A 16,123-nucleotide genomic window follows, 5' to 3' on the forward strand; every position below is an offset into this window, starting at 1 on the left:
CTGTATCATGGATTACATTTATGATTTCTGTCATCAGCAATAACAGAAGTCATATAACAATGGAATCACTTCCTAAAAGTGCTGTGCCAAAACCCATTTCTGTCTGGAATTCTCTGTAGCAATTTAAGCCAGTTTAAGGGTTAGGTTGAAAATAAGACATGTTTAGACAAAGACTAAAATGTTTTACCACTTAGAAAGATGTTTAACTGAACGTATAGAAGAGAAAATAGCAATTTTATTTTTACTATTGAGAATTCAGAAATCCAAAATTTTATAATACACTGTTGATAAGAATGTAGTGAAGTAAGCAATGAAATAAATTGTTGACACAGGCTCTCTGTGGAGAGCAGTGTGGAATTGCTACTGACATTTAAAAGACAGCTACTTTAGGTCCTGAAATTCATATTTTTACCTGCAGTCACAGCATAATCATTGCAGCATTGTTGATAGCAAAGAAAGAAATGAATATCATAGCATTTGATATGGGGACGGTCCTGTTCAAAGTGCTTTGATACATTAAGTCATAGCTTAACTCTCCTAACAACGCTTCCTGAGGCCCCAGCCACCACCATCCCACATGATGCAGAAACTGAGGAACAGAGCTGCCAGGTCAGCTGCAGGCACCGCTTTGTTTCATCCACTGAGGAAACGCAATCATAGAGGGCCACTGACTTATGCTCTCCCTAGGCCACTGGTTGTTCATCTCCCAGTCTCCTTTCAAGTCACTTTGTCTCCACTGAACACCCTGCGTCGGACAGTGATGTCAGGAAGGAAGAAACCCTCGCTTCCTTAACCAACGAGGTTTTATAGTTAACACCATAGAGTCTACCTTACTCTGACAAATCCAGAACTTGGCACCACAAGTGGATGCTACCATAACCCAAACAGAAATACTTCTGCTCTCATTGCCCTATGGAAAACTCACAGAGGCCATAAGGTACTGTGGCCTGAAATGTGGTTCCGTGAGGCTGGAGCATGACCCATCTGTAGACAAAAATAGCAGGTCAGTTTGCAAATTCCTCATTTGTGTTGCCTTTGCCAAACTCTATTTTAAACTCACTATTCCAATTGCTTTTATTTACTTTTCACAAAACCTCTAAAAACTAAAACTCAGATTTCAAGCCTGCTTTTGCAACATGAAATCATGATGCACATTTCTGTCCAAGGACATGTAAGTACTTTCCTGCTTTGAGAGTGAATGTGAGATCTGGCTTTGCATCCAGGGACTACGAACAAAAAGAAAGAAGAGGTGAGATAGGTATGTTAGCCTAGAGGTGCCCATGAATTGAACATCTTGATGGTTCACAAAAATAAAGTCCTATATTTTGTTCACAATGCATGCCCATCGAGACTGGCTGTAGCCCTGTTCCCTGTGATACCCGCTTCAGGACCACAGCTGACAGGGTAATCTATGTGGAATGCACACAGTTGCCTATGGAGAGAAAATTTAAAAATGCAGTGAGCCATGAGCTTACTCAAAGATTATTGTGGATGTGACTCATGTGGCTTCTACTCACACCTCCTTGACCAAGGCAGGCCACATGGACAACCCGAAGCCAGGTGGGTAGAAGAGCCAGCATCATAGGGGGAAGCCATCTGGTAACTGTGCAAGAGCCAAATCAGCATGGAAGCCGTTGAATAGAAACATCTGGTATCTGGGAACTCCCAGCCGCACTCCTGCCGGTGAGACTGCCCAAGTACACGTGAATTCCTATCCAGCTCTGCCACAGGTTCTGCACAGAACCAGAGTCGTGGTGACCTGCTGGGGCCCACACAGACACAGAGCCTCTAGGAGAGGGGTGTGGCTTGCCAAGATGCCAATCAACCTGTTGGCTGCGAATCCCCTGCCACACCAAGGAGCAAGACTCCGCCCCCTTGGAACCTCGTCCCTGTCTTTGGTGTACTCCCTCACATAAAGGACCAGAGCCATTTCCTAGCTTTTCTATCCCAGGTCCTGTGTGGACTGGAGGGAATTATCAGGCACTCCGTAAAACCTATTTTCTGGCTCTGACTCTTAATTCTTCACCAACTACTTCAGATTTTCATTTTCTCGGGTGGCTCATTCCCTCCTGAGCAAAAAAACTGCCCTGGTGGGGTGCTGACCACCCCCACAATAATGTTTCTAAAGAAAAAGTACAAATCATCACAGACCAAACTTGGGATGTGTAGATAGAGCTCTTTTCCACACAGGGACTCTATTCAGTGGGTGACTCTCCCTTTCCCCAAGGAGGAAAACCACAAAGTCTGACCCAGTAACAACCCAGAACTGAGGTGCAGGGTCTCGTGACAATCTTGACATCAGTATGGATGTGGGTCTTTTTTGTTCTGAAAATCAATTAACTAACATGACTAGTCTGCCTCCCTCCCCCCAGCTCATTACCCAGTGTCCAATGGTGGAACAGGAGCAGAACTGCAGACTGGAAAGAAGAGAAGGGTCACTTGTCCAGGGAGTTTCTGAAATTGCCGTATGGCACAGGTGTCCTTCCCTGGAAGTAGGGGACAGCTTTGACTGGGCATCCTCGCCGAAGCTCCAGGCTCAGGATTCCTCCTGGCCCTTGGCTCTACGTCTAGGAAGTCTCTCCTTCTCCATTTCTTCTTGGCCACATGTGCACAAGACTCTGTAGAATATGCCCCTGTCGGGGAACCCAGCAGCTTCCACGGTCCATCCCTCCAAAAGGGGTCCGGGTCCCAAGGCAGCATTTGAAGTCCTGAATGTCACACCTCTTATGAAGTCCAGGCTGGTTTGCATTAACATTTTGCTTATTTAATACAACCAACCTCACACGATAACCCACCTCCCCTCTCCCCAGTTCATGTGAAGATTTATCCCTCTGTCTCCAACTTTTTCTGAGTTTTTAGGGGCTTTGAGCCTATCTGGCTCTGGTGGGAAAGTCATCAATTCTGTTGTATTTTCCTGAACTATTTTGATAAGTCAAAAGTCTTTACTGAGCACTATCTTAATTCAGAGGTTTAAACTATTCTCTCAACGTTTTGGCTTTGGTTCTTACCATAAAATTGAATGTTTATATTTTTATTGTTTCTTAAGTCATTTCTCAATTGGGAAGATGCTTCTTCTCACATGCCTATAAGTTTGAACATTCTGAAACTGGCTGATGACTTTCTGGCCTCAAATGTTTTTGAAGACCTTCGTTAAATGCAGCCAGAAGTAATAGAGACACTCTGCTAACATTCAACATCCCAGCCATGTTGCGGTCTGGAGGTCTTTGGTTTCTTGTCTCGTTCAGCAAAGGATTGGAGAATAGGACACAAATCCAGCAAGCAAGCAGCAGTTTTATTGCAAGAGCTAAAGTAAGTTGGGGGAGTACTGGTTTGTTCTTTTCATAGGTTTGGGGCCTTCCCCCCTTTCTATCTCCTCCCATCTCCACCTCTCCTTATTATCACTTATTGGTACCCCTTTGTCCATGAGTCTACGGTAGTCTTTCTGTGGGGTCCCCCTCTCATATCCACAACACACTCATCAGCTAGGAAGTTGACCTTATTGGGAGACCCTCTTTGTGCTCACAGGGTCCTCATTTGCCATCTTGCACCGACTGCCCATGTCGTTCTAATTCTCCTGTATTTAGTTCATCTAAATCAGGAAGCTCATGAGGGATCTTATCTGCCTTTCAAGTGTGTAGGGAAAAGTTTTCCTAAACATGTCTTTAAAGTGTATAAAAAATTATCCTTCTACCTTCTAAAAAAATGTCCCCCCCAATCTCTTTCTCTCTGTAGGTGTAGGCACACACACTCATAGGCGTGTATCTTTCTCTTATGGTAGCACCTCACTTTTGATAACATTTGTATCAGTAAGAACAGGCTAGGTTATGCTGCAGTAACAAATAACCCCCAACTTCCAGTGGTTTATAACAATCTGCTTCATTCTACATGGTCTTCAATCTGTTGCTCTGTTCTACCTCATCTTCACACTGGTACAGGAAGAGGGAACAGCTTCTATCCAGGACACAAGAAGTCTCATGACAGAGGAAAAGGAAGAGCATGAAAAAGTTCCTGATTCAAAATGAAACAAGTCATATTAGCTCAAATTTCATTGCTCAAAGTAAGTCACATGAATAATCTTGGTATTAGTGAGGCAGAGAAGTATAATCCTTCCAAGGACAGAAAGTAAATATTTATGTGCAAATGACTAGCGGAATGGAAAAGTGGGGAAAGCCTGGATCCTTGATGACATAACTGAGTCACCTCCCGTCACATTCAGATTCCTAGAGCAGAAGCAATATTGCAGAATCAGGCCCTTAAAGATGGAGTCAAGTAGTTCATGAATCTTATGTTGGACATAACTTTCACACTATTTCTATGATATAGGTAAAGTTGATTTTCTTAGGCTGGCAGTACTCCTGATACAGTCATCTGTTCTGAGCCAAGTATTATGTCATCCTGAATTCTGGTGTCAATAAGGAAATTTCGAGAGTGATAGTGAAGGCAAGTTCAACTCCCAGTAAGGAATGTAGATGTGTGGAAACCACGGTATTCAACAGCGTTCCCCAGAGAATAAGTCTAGATTTCTTCTTGTCCGTTTGTGCTGACACAGCACAAGATAGACTACACCGTGCATAAAGAACACATCTGTATCCTTCACAGCGCTGGAGGCGGTGAAGGTACCTGCATGAAGTATCTGCCTCACTGCTTCTAAAACGGGATTTGCCTATTGCACTCCGAAGGGGAAGAACACTTCTCAGATGGTCACTGTGGGGAGGGTAAGCCCACTCCCAGGGCCCTCCACACACGGCATTTGTACACTCCTAACACTCATTCGGACTCACCTCCTGTAAGGATGGCCTTAGTCTAAGCAACTCCATTTTAAGTAAACCTGCAGTCCCACCAGGCATCAGCATACAGAGCCCTCCAATATGTCAATCAGGCATGGCCTAATAAAGACAAGTCACTTTCCACAACCCTGATAAGATTCAGAGTGAAGTCACATATCATTTGCCTTCACCCTGATAAGAGTAAAGATGAGTAAAGATCAGGGCAGAAATCACCAAACCATATGTGCTGACTCTAAAATGTAAGACGTCACTCAAAACCCTGGTAACAACTGATAGGGACCTAAAGGTCAAGCGGAAGCCCCAACACTTAATGAACAGACATTAGAGCCAGCTGATACTTAGGCACACATGCCGGAGAGCCTGGTGAGGACCTGGACTGACATCCCAACTCTTCTCATCATCTGCCTGATCCTCTGCATCGTCCTCACCACTCTCAAACTCTACAGCAGCCTCTTGACTCTGGTGAGAACAGTGCCGTCTCCTTAGGACCGACCGTCTCTTCAGCCAGCCCTCAACTCCACACCAGGAGAAGCCTCTGTCGTTCCTGGCCTGATCACTGCACCCTGAGTCTGAATCTGCTGGACTTAAGGTCTAAGGTTTGAGACTGCAGATCTGGCACTTGAGCTTAGCATGCAGAGGGAATGTCTGTAACAAGTCTGTCATGATTAAGTGTGTTCTCAGTGCTTAGAGTTAACTTAGACTTGTTGCTGTGAATTGATTATGTCTACTGCAGTGCCCAGCAGTAAGGATTGCCATTTTCTTGATTAAGAACCTATTGTGCGAAATTGAATTGAGTGATTTGAATGAATAAAGCATTTAATCAGAGCATAAGCACGTGGACCTTCTTTCTTTCTCCCTTCAACTGCACAGGTCGCACCTTTGCCCATCACTACACCTCCCTACCATGTGCCTTCAGGGATGGCTCCCAGCATAGGAACTTGGGGTCCCACTCAGGCCCCAACAATAGGCTGACTGCAAATAGCATCAAATCCAAATCAAGTGGCCAAAACGCATTCCTTTTATTTTCATCCTGAAAATCATTCAGAAATGTTGACTCAACAACCCTCAGATAATCAGAGATCATTATTTCTGAAAAAAAATATGAACATCACTGTGGTATATTTAAGAATGTTTAAACAAGCTTTTCTGCTATACATATTTTACATTTTAGTAATTTCACATTTAACAATTTTTTATAGCAGATTTTTTTCTTATTTTCCAAAAAGCCCATTTTAAGAATTGCTTACTTGTTTCTATAACATGCCTGATGAAATGAGTTAACATACTAGTTCTTCCATCCACTAAAACTGAAACCTTATTTTCCTCTTTCAATTGATTTGTCTATGTCCACTATACTTTCAATGATATTAATAATAAGCTTTCTCACTAATAGTTCCCATCTGTTCTTTGAGAACAGAAGCTTGAAGAACTTTGGCTGCCAGTACATTACTGAAGCCAAACCCTTGTCCAGGAGGCACGGAGCTGTGGACCCAGCCAACAACGAGCAGGGACCTAGCCTAGGAGGAGCCTGCCATACTGCACTCTCCAGAGGCACCGGGACCCAAGGCATAAGGACAACATGTCCAGGCCTGGGGTGGTGGCTGGCTCCACAGAGCACTGCAGCCCCCTACCCCAAGTGGCCACACCACCCGCTAAATCTCCCACTGCCCCAGAACAGCAGGAAAATAAAAGCAGGACACACCAAAATAGAGATTTCAGGACTAACCAATAGCAGTGATACCTGCAAGTCCTGATTAGCATAAATCTGAACCAATAGCATTGGTGCTTTTTCAGTTTTTCAAAACCTGATTTGCATAAGTTTTGACCAATAGTATTGATCCAAGAGTTATATAACAGGACTGGCCTGTTATAGGGGTTGATTTTTTAAAAGACTTGTTTTTTATAAGGGTTAGAATAAGAATGTATGAAGAAAAAGTGCAGGTGGGAAACTAAGAGGCAGGAAACAAGTTTGGGGGATTTGCAGTAACCTTGGAGAGTGTTGTTGTAATGGGTGAATGATGTGTATCTGCTCTCCAATGCTAGTGAGAATGTGGGCTTCAAGTCAGCTGGGGGTAGCAGACACATACCCTGCCTCGGTCAGCTAATAATTTAACATGTCTTCCTGGTTGCAGAGATCTAAGCTTTCACATACCTTGTTTGCCATCAAAAGCAGAGAATTTTCCAAGTTTCAGTTTTAGTTATCTAAATCACAAAATGTTTACAAAAGTGTTTTTTTAAAAAGCTTGCATAAAATTGCCCGTGAGTTAAAAAGCATACCTTAAAATGCAAATGTTCGATGAGTTCCACTTGAACCTAGTACTTATATTTTTGAGTGACAGGTAAAACTGGCAGTAGTCCTAATATGGCCACCTGTTCTTGGCCAAATACCTAAAATTCCTGAAAGCAATTGTCATGGGTAAGGAAATTTCTAGGTGGCAGTGATGGCATTTTTTTAACAGTAAATTAAGTGGAAGTGTGGAAACCAAGATGTTCGGCCGTTTTCCCATAGAATAGGTCTAGATCTCCCCAGAACTGTGGAGGAGTCAGGTCTGTTCTTTATGTGTGGTCTTAGGGGTTTTCTGCCAAATCAGCACAAGTGGATGGAGGAAGAATGATTCCAGATTGTACAATTATTTGATAATTCTAAGGTTTTTTTTTTCCCTTAGGAAAAATCTAGTGTGAAAATATTTTCCAATCCAATGTCTTGGTTGTTAATGTATCACACACTTCTAGAACTTTCCCAATGCAGTCATCTATATTTCCACACATATGAGGATTATGCCTACCTCTGCGCTTGAATGATGTAGACAACATGTCAGTTGAAGTAGATGAAGGAGAGTTAAAGCAGTTTACCATCACTTTCCGGGTGTGTGTGTGTGTGTGTGTGTGTGTGTAAAGTTTTGTTTTTTGAGACGGGGCCTTGCTAAGTTGCTGAGACTGTCCTTCAATTTGTGATCTTGTCTCAGCCTCTGAAATTGCTGGGATTACAAATGGGCACCACCACGTCTATCGGGAAAGTCAGTCTACAGAGGGTAGGACCTTAAGGACATAGACTTGGGAATGTCAGGGGACACGGTGCAGCCTGGAGAGGGAACTGTAGCCTGGGCCAAAACTCCACCCTTAAAGGATGGAGGAAGGAAGAAACAAACACCTGTGTAAATCACATCCTGAGACAGAGGCTCCTGTGCACTCCAAAGACTGAGACCAGCCAAAACAACAGAGCATGCCCTTTCTGCACTGCATCCCACCACCACAAGCCTCTGGTGATAGGCAGCCATCGAGTACAGCACGAAGAGCTGCAGAGGCAAGGGATCTCGAGGAGCAGCCCAAACCAGACACAAAGCCAAGCAGGAGGATGAGCATGAGGTTAGGTAAGGAGTGGGCAGCTCCTGGTGCTTAAGCTACAACCAACTTCACATACTGCTGACTGTCTGCCAAGAGACATAGACTCCAGGTTAACCCACTGTTTACTTCAGTGTCGACTGTTTCACGCAATACATCGTCTCTCAACAAAAAAAATTACACGGTCTTCACAACACACTGAATACAACATAGATGTTAGAATTATCAGGCAGAAGAGATAGAATGATAATCAGGATGTTAAAGGCCCTAATGGAAAATGTACGTAACATACTAGATCAGATATTTGAGGGCACGTCAGCAAGATGGCAGAATAGAAAATCCCAGTCCTTTTCCTGCCTGAAAAACAAACAGTTATCCACAAATGACAATAACTCCAGAGAGCTCAGGAGTCCAGATGCAAAGCTACAGAAATATAGTGGCACCAAAGTGAACAACCAATAGGTTAACATCAAAAATTATCCACAGCTCCACAAACAAGCGAACAGCTGTGGCTACCTGCACAGTGCTATTCCCGAGCATGGCACAATCAAGAGGGATCCACTCTGCCCATGATTCCCCATCACAGAGGAGACCAGGGCAAGTCATCAGCATCCCCAGCCTTTCATGACATGGCCCATAGGACTTATCTGTTCCCCCATCTAGATCCCTGGGTGAACCTGTGCAATCTAGATATCTGCAGACGGCTGAGAACAATAAAGGGTGGTGGCTATCTCTACCAGTTACTTGGTGAAACCCACTATGGTCCCCAGTATCCTGCTGTGCCAAGAACTTTTGCCACTAAGTACCTCCACAGCCATTGCCACTGCCACAGACCCCACACCCTCCTCATGTCTTTCGTTGCTGAGGATGCCACAGCGCTCAGAGTTGCACACCACAGTGGTTTGTTCCACAGAGGGGCCGGGCAGCTCTCACCTCTGCGAAAGTCAACACATAAATCAAGACAGATCTAGATAGATAGGTGTTCCACCATCATGGATCAGCAGATTCGACATTGTGAGAAAAGTCAATTCTCTCCCCTTGATTGATATCTAAAAAATAATTCCAAAATTTATAAAAGAAATGAGATTAGCCAAAATGATTCTGAAACAGAGCAGGGTTGGAAGGCTCATATTCTCTGATTTTAGGACTCTGTGTTCTCCACAGAAACAGAACCACTAGATTTGTTACAAGGAATTGGCTCAAGTACTTATGGAGGCTGAACGGTCCCAAGGTCTACTGTCCACAAGCTAGAGACCCAGAAACCTGATGGGGTAATTCAGTCCAGTCCGAAGGCTGAAAACCAGAGGAACTAACGGAGTAAATCCTAGTCCAAGGGCAGGAGAAGGTAAGATGTTCCAGCTCAAGCAGTAAAGCAGAAAAAGAAATGGGGGAAATTCTCCCTTCCTCTGCCTCCTTTTCTGCTTTTTCTTCTACCCTTTGTGGATTGAGTGATGTCCACTCACATTGGGGATGACAATCTGCTTGAAACCATTATTCAATGCTAATCTCAGCCACAGACATCCTCACAGACACAACTAGAAATGATGTTTTAACCAGATACCTGGACATCCCCTTATCTAGTCAGGCTGAAACACAGAGTTGACCATCACGGAGACTTGCCGGACTCAACACAGTGCAAAACTGGCCCGGGGATGCCTGAGTGGATGGCACAGCACAGAGACCAGACAGACGCTGTCAACTGACCTTGGACAAAGGGCACAGGTCATTCAGAGAAGAAAGGCAAGTCAATGAGGAAAAATCATTCTTACCAGTAATCGATGTGGGAACAATTGGGTATGCACAGGCCAATCAATGTGCCTATAGACACCCCTCACTCATTTCATAAAACAAGCCGAACCTGGTCATGTAGGGGGCTAAGTCTAACTGTAAAACTGTCATTCTTTCAGGATAAAACATAGGAGAACATCTGCAGGAGCTGATGGTAGTCAGTGAAGCTTTGGCTACAGCCCAAAAACATCAACATGAAAGAAAAATGCTGATGAGTTAAGGGCAGGCTAGCTTTGTGATGCACTTTCAAAGAAGAGAGAAAAGGAAAGGAACAATGACAAGTTGATAATGGAGAGGCCTGGCAGGCACGGCCTTTACCAGGTGATGAAGGTGAAGGCCTGTGATGTTATGTGGATATCACGTACACCCTGGTGGGATGTGGCCTTTACGACTTTACTTCCCCAGATCCATAACTGCAGTAAAGTCATGCGAGAAGCAAACCAGCTCGCGTGGGGAACACTGAAAGGCAACTGGCCAGTACTCTTCAGGACTTAGGTCATCAGAAGCTCAACAGAAGCAGTCACAGAGCAGGGAAGACTGGGGAGGTGTGACAACTAAACACACCGTGCTACCCCAGGAGGGTTCTGGAACCAAAAAGGGAAAAGGTGGAGAAATCCAAAAGAGGTTTAGATTTCAGTTTTAATGGCCTGTTTCTTATTTTTGACAAACGAACATAATAATATAAAATGGTGAAAGTGAGAGACATTTATGAGAACTCTCTTGTAGTACCTTCAAAACTTTCCTAAAAATTAAAATTATTCTAAAATGAAAACATTTATGCTATTAGAATGCAGGGTAGAGGTTCCATTGGGGCACCGAAGGAATAAAGGGACCATGAAGGGGCTTATTAAATGATAATGGTGGTGACCTGCTAATCCTGGGAGCTGGTTATACGTGTGTATCACTTTGTGAAAATTACATACAGAAAAAAATTAATTGTGTATATTTTATAATTCATTAAAAATTAAATGAGATAATGTCATTAACTTTCCTGTAAGTATTTTTTGGCTCTACAATTCAGAATTCTTTGGTAGTGAATATTACATATTTTGAAACAGAAGTTCCTTTTTGAGCATGTGATGATGCATCCACGTGATTTCACATTTAAACCTATGAAAGCAATGGTAGAAAGTAAACAGAGAAACAGAAACAGAGCAGAGTCCTAGTAGCCATGCTCTCCTGACCCTCTTTCCTTCCTGAAGAAATCAGAGAAATGCTTTCCAGGCATCCTCATAGCAACGATTTAAATATTATTGTCTTTTTAACAGAAAGGGTTTCAAATACATTAATATACATATACTTTTTAAATTGCTATTTAAAATGAATGTTGGAGAACAACAATAAGAAAATGTCTATCTTTCACCATTCTAGCACACGAAAAAATTTCAATTTCATCTGTTCCCCATGTCAATATTTTAATCCCACTTTTTAAAATTTGGAATCATAGTACAAATGGAATTTGAGGCAGATCTTTTAGATATTTTTCTTTTGCATCATAAAACCTTGAGAGCAGAAGAGAATCTTGAAATATTCATTTAGTTATGCACATTCAGAATATTGTCATCACGTACCCATTTATTGTTGGGCTAGTTTTAAAGAATCAAACTAAAGGAAACGATGGTGGCTTCTCTTTAGAAGATGTCATTCAGGGGGAACAAATGAAAGAGCAGAACTTTACTTAAAGTAAGACAGGACACTGCAGGTGACTGAGTCTGTCTGGAATGTGCCAAAGGCAGTTTAGGGGAGAGAGTGTTCGCATACTATTTGGGGGGGCTGTATATGTACCATGTGCAAGACCAGCAGCTTGGGAAGCCAGGATTATCCACACCGGCTGAGGACAGACCCCCAAGGCCCAATGCCTGCAGAGACTTAGGGTTTGCAGGTGCTCTGGACACAGGGGGTAATGACACTAAGGAAGAAACAAGCCCACAGAAGGGAGGAGGAGTGGGGAGGAGAGAAAGCCGCCGCGTGGGGGGGGGGGTGCGGGGGGAGCAGTGATGACAACATCAGGGTGTAAAGCAGGGCAGGCTGGGAGATGCCGTGATAAGCTGTCCCTGGGGCACCAGGGCAATGACCCTGCAACTGCTGAGTTAGCAGCAGTGCCAGGCGCAGTGCCAAACATGGAGCAAAGCAAAGCAGATGGAGGTGGAGAAAAGCCCAGGCCCTGTGAAGGGTGCTTAGCCATCCAGCAGCCAGCAGAACCACTCAGCTCTCCGAGGTGTGGAGGCAGCCCTTCATGGGACCAAGCCCACGGGCACCACCACCAAGCATGACGGACCCAGGCAGGGGCCTGTTCACCGTGGTAAGAGGTCACCTGGCTTCTTATGATTTCTGGACAGAAATGGGGCAACCCGCAAAGTCAGCAGGAGTTAACTCTTGCAGTCTGCTCTGCACACCGCTCCTGAGCAGCCAGGAAGCAAGCAGCTCTGCTGGGCAAGAGCTCAGTGCAAACACCGGCGCTGATCAGATTTGAAAGAATGTGGGAATAACGACGTGTCTGCTTGAAAGAGTTCCTCAGCCTTCCTGTGCCCTGGTATTCTAGGCCCTATAAATAGTATTCTCGGTCACCACTCTGAGCCTGTTGATGCATTTGGGTTCCTTCCCATAGCTATCTGTATGACGACAAGGACACATTTACATCCAACCGTTGTGTGCCAGCATCCTCCTGTGCCACTCTCTAAATGGCACTCATTCCCAGGACTAGTCTTGAGAACCGCAAAAATAGTGGAGCTCCCCGTGCCAGACTGGCCTGAATTTTCAAGCAACGTCGAGAAGAAGGATCCTATCCAGGGTCTCCATACGCTTGGCCTCCCTGTGTCCGGTCCTGAGGCTTGCAGAGGTACTTGGGGCAGCAAGGAGGAGCCCCTGGAAAAAAGTGTCTTCACTCTGCTTTAGCGGTATCTGGCTTAGGCGGAACTGGTCCTATGTCATACTTTAAAAAGGAAAAATTGACTTTATATCTCTAATATTTTATCTTGGAGAACTCTTGCCCACTGAGTGTGACCTAAATGTCACCAACCATTCTCTGGGAGACCTTAAATATTGAGCAGGGAGACAGGAGAATGGACGCCGCTGGTCCATGCCCCCTGGTTTCAGCAGGGAGCCATCGGCAGCTAAGATACGGCAGCATCTGACCCTGTTTCCACTCAGTGTCTGTGAATAACCTACCCGCGCTTACCCAAGCCAGGACGGTTTTAATAACTAAACACAAACATCCTCACTGATACAAACTTTAAAAAAAAGCACTTTTTCTCAATGTGAAAAAAAGGAACTCTGCATCATGGGTTATGAGAGGATGCACAGGGAAAGCACCGTGGCTGCTTTACTCCATGGGTTATTAACTGCAGAAATAAAGTATCAAGAAAACCATGGAAGGGACACAATTCATCAAAATGCAATCTGCCCACACAAGTGAGTTGGAGAAGAACGGCCCTCTGAGACTTAACCCTTTTTCATAATTAAGTAGATGTGAATGAAAATGAACTAAGTACTCAAAAACAAACTTGTCGATAAAATAAAGAGAAGTAGGAAATAAGATTGATAAAAGATAATTTTAAACAATTATAAAGTCAAAAGACAATCTATCTTTAAAATAAGTAAATTAGCCAGTCACGGTGGCACATGCCTGTAATCCCCATCTGCTCTGGGGCAATCTCCAGGAGGATTGTGAGTTCAAAGCCAGCCTCAGCAACTTAGCAAGTCCTTAAGCAACTTAATGAGATCCTGTCTCTTAATAAAATATTAGAAAAGGCTGGGGATGTGGCTCAGTAGTTAAGCCCCCTGGGTTCAATCCCTAGTACCAAAATAAAATAAAATAAAATAAAGCAAAATATAAAAACAAAATCAGTAAATTACTAAGTGGCCCAATGAAACAGAAAGGAGTATATACACATCATTTCAAAAGTAAAAAAGAAGCCAAAACCTCAGATATGGATAAAAATGAGTATATTATGAAGAGATAATTTGACAAAACATTTGAATATTTTGCCAAAGCATTTTACATTACGTTTAAAATGGATGACCTTCAACATAATGAAAATAGTCAATATTGATCAAGGAAAATGTAAACACACACTTAAAAAAACAATACAGTGAAGGAAATTGAGAAAGTTATCAAAGAACTCTCCTCAAAATGGCTTTAAGTTTTATAAATTAACACTTTCAAGTCTTTAGATAAAAAGAGTCATTTAAAAAAATAGCAGTTCATCATTTTCAGGGTGTAGGGCTTGAGGAAAGTGTCTCTTTCTCTTTGTGAGTTGGGCCTGCGCCTCATCTCCACACCTGATGTTCACACAAAGCAAAATCATACAGAGCCAGACCACATGCCGACACAGCAGACCAAGCCCTGAATAAACTGTTAATGAATCAAAGCCCACGGTAAAAGGATATCAAGGAAAAAATTGCTCAGCATGAAGAAATGTTAATAGAATTCATAATATTTTAACAGCTGAAAAGACTGCCTCATTGTTAAGTAGATGGCAATGAGCTATTTGGGGAAAGTGGATTAATTCGTGTGCACATTCACGTTAGAACAATTCACAGGGATGAGGGAGGGCCCAGATCCTTCTGCCAGCTCACGGTCACATCTGTTCTGCAGCCGTTAGGAAGCGAGAATGGCGATTCTTCCTCAAACCGTCAAGCAGGGAAAGGTGCCCGAGAGTCTCTGACGCGGCGGATGCTATCTATCAGGTGTCCACCAGAACACCAGACAAGCAGCCCTGCAGGCCACCGTGGCGTGGTTCTTACCTCTCAGGGAAACCGGGGCTTCCAGGCTCATGGCTTCTTGGAAGCCTGAGCTCATCATTTGGCCTTTGGTCCGAGAGCTGACCACTGGACTGCCCGATGTGTCCCTCCTGCTCTGATGCTAGAGGATCCATCAGGGGAGGAGAGAGGGGACAAAGAGGAACGTGAAAGGAGAGGACCAAGACCCCTTCCCAAGTGCTCCGCAGGTCACACCTAAGCCAAAGAGAGAAGAGAAACTTTGAAATGGGTGAAATGTTGAACATGTTTCAAGTAAATGTCTTACTTTTCACCTTTACAAAAGTGCACCCTCAGAGACGGACACTTCTCACCAAGTGGCACCTTCCCGTACGTTGAGCCACCGTACAAGTGTCAAGAGCTAAGATATCACCAGTCCCCATCCAAGCACGACTCCCGCCGCTGCCCGAGGAAAGTCACTAATTTGATTATTAACAGGATATGTTCATTTTGTCTGATTTACAAAATGTACTTTTTGTTTTCTTCTCCTCGTGTTGTATCGTGAGAACCATCGGTGCTGGGGTGCATCTAGGTCTGTCCATCCTTGTTGCAGGGTGAGTGGACCATGGCTTATTTATTTATTCTCTTCTTTCCAGGTAAAAACTTAGTTCTTTCCTCTTTGGGCCACTCTCGGTAGGGCTCCTGTGAACATAGCTGTGCATGTTTTTGCATGTGTGTGAAATTCTAAACGAAATGTCTGAGTTGTGGAAACCGCCCGCTTAGCTTTGGAGACCTCGCCAAGTGGCTGTCCAAAGTTCTAACTTACACTCACATTCCTAGTGTACACAGTTCCAACTGCCCCACACCTGTGCCAACATCTGCTGTTTTATCTTATCCATCCTGTTAAGTGGGTCATGGTATCTCATTTGAGCTTTGATCTTCATTTTTCTAATAACTGTTGAAGTTGACTGCATTTTTTATACAGATGGGCAACTTAGATTTCTCTTTTTTGAAGTCCCCGTTTGAGTCATTTGCCCATTTTTCTATTGGGTGGCTTCCCACCCCCTTTTTTTTTTAAAAAAAAATGTCCTGTATATAATTTTCCTGTTCACTTTACTGTCTCTCTCTTTTCTTCTTTGAGTTTTCTAAGAATCCTCCTTTTCAATACATTGTCAATCTCCGGACAGCAGATGTGTTCTCATATTAGGGTCACCCTGTGGGCCTCACCCTCCGTTTTCCTTAAAACATCTCACAAAATAGCCTGTCGATTAGCATTGGCAGATTCTCTTCACCTGCTGAATTAGTCCAAGGTTCGGGTCCTGTGGTTCTAACAGGGTGGGAACTTCTCTAAAAAAGTTGAGGCAAACCAGAATCTGCTGTGTGTGGAGATGACCTGGAGGATGTGTTTGAGGTGCCGGAGCCAGAATCAATTTCCGTTGGACCAACGATGAGGAAAAGTCTTGGGAGACTAAGGAGAACATGGAGAAGGCAGAAGGACCTCTCTAGGC

Source organism: Urocitellus parryii, chromosome 8 (genome assembly GCF_045843805.1).
Source record: "Urocitellus parryii isolate mUroPar1 chromosome 8, mUroPar1.hap1, whole genome shotgun sequence".
Lineage (NCBI taxonomy): Eukaryota > Metazoa > Chordata > Mammalia > Rodentia > Sciuridae > Urocitellus > Urocitellus parryii.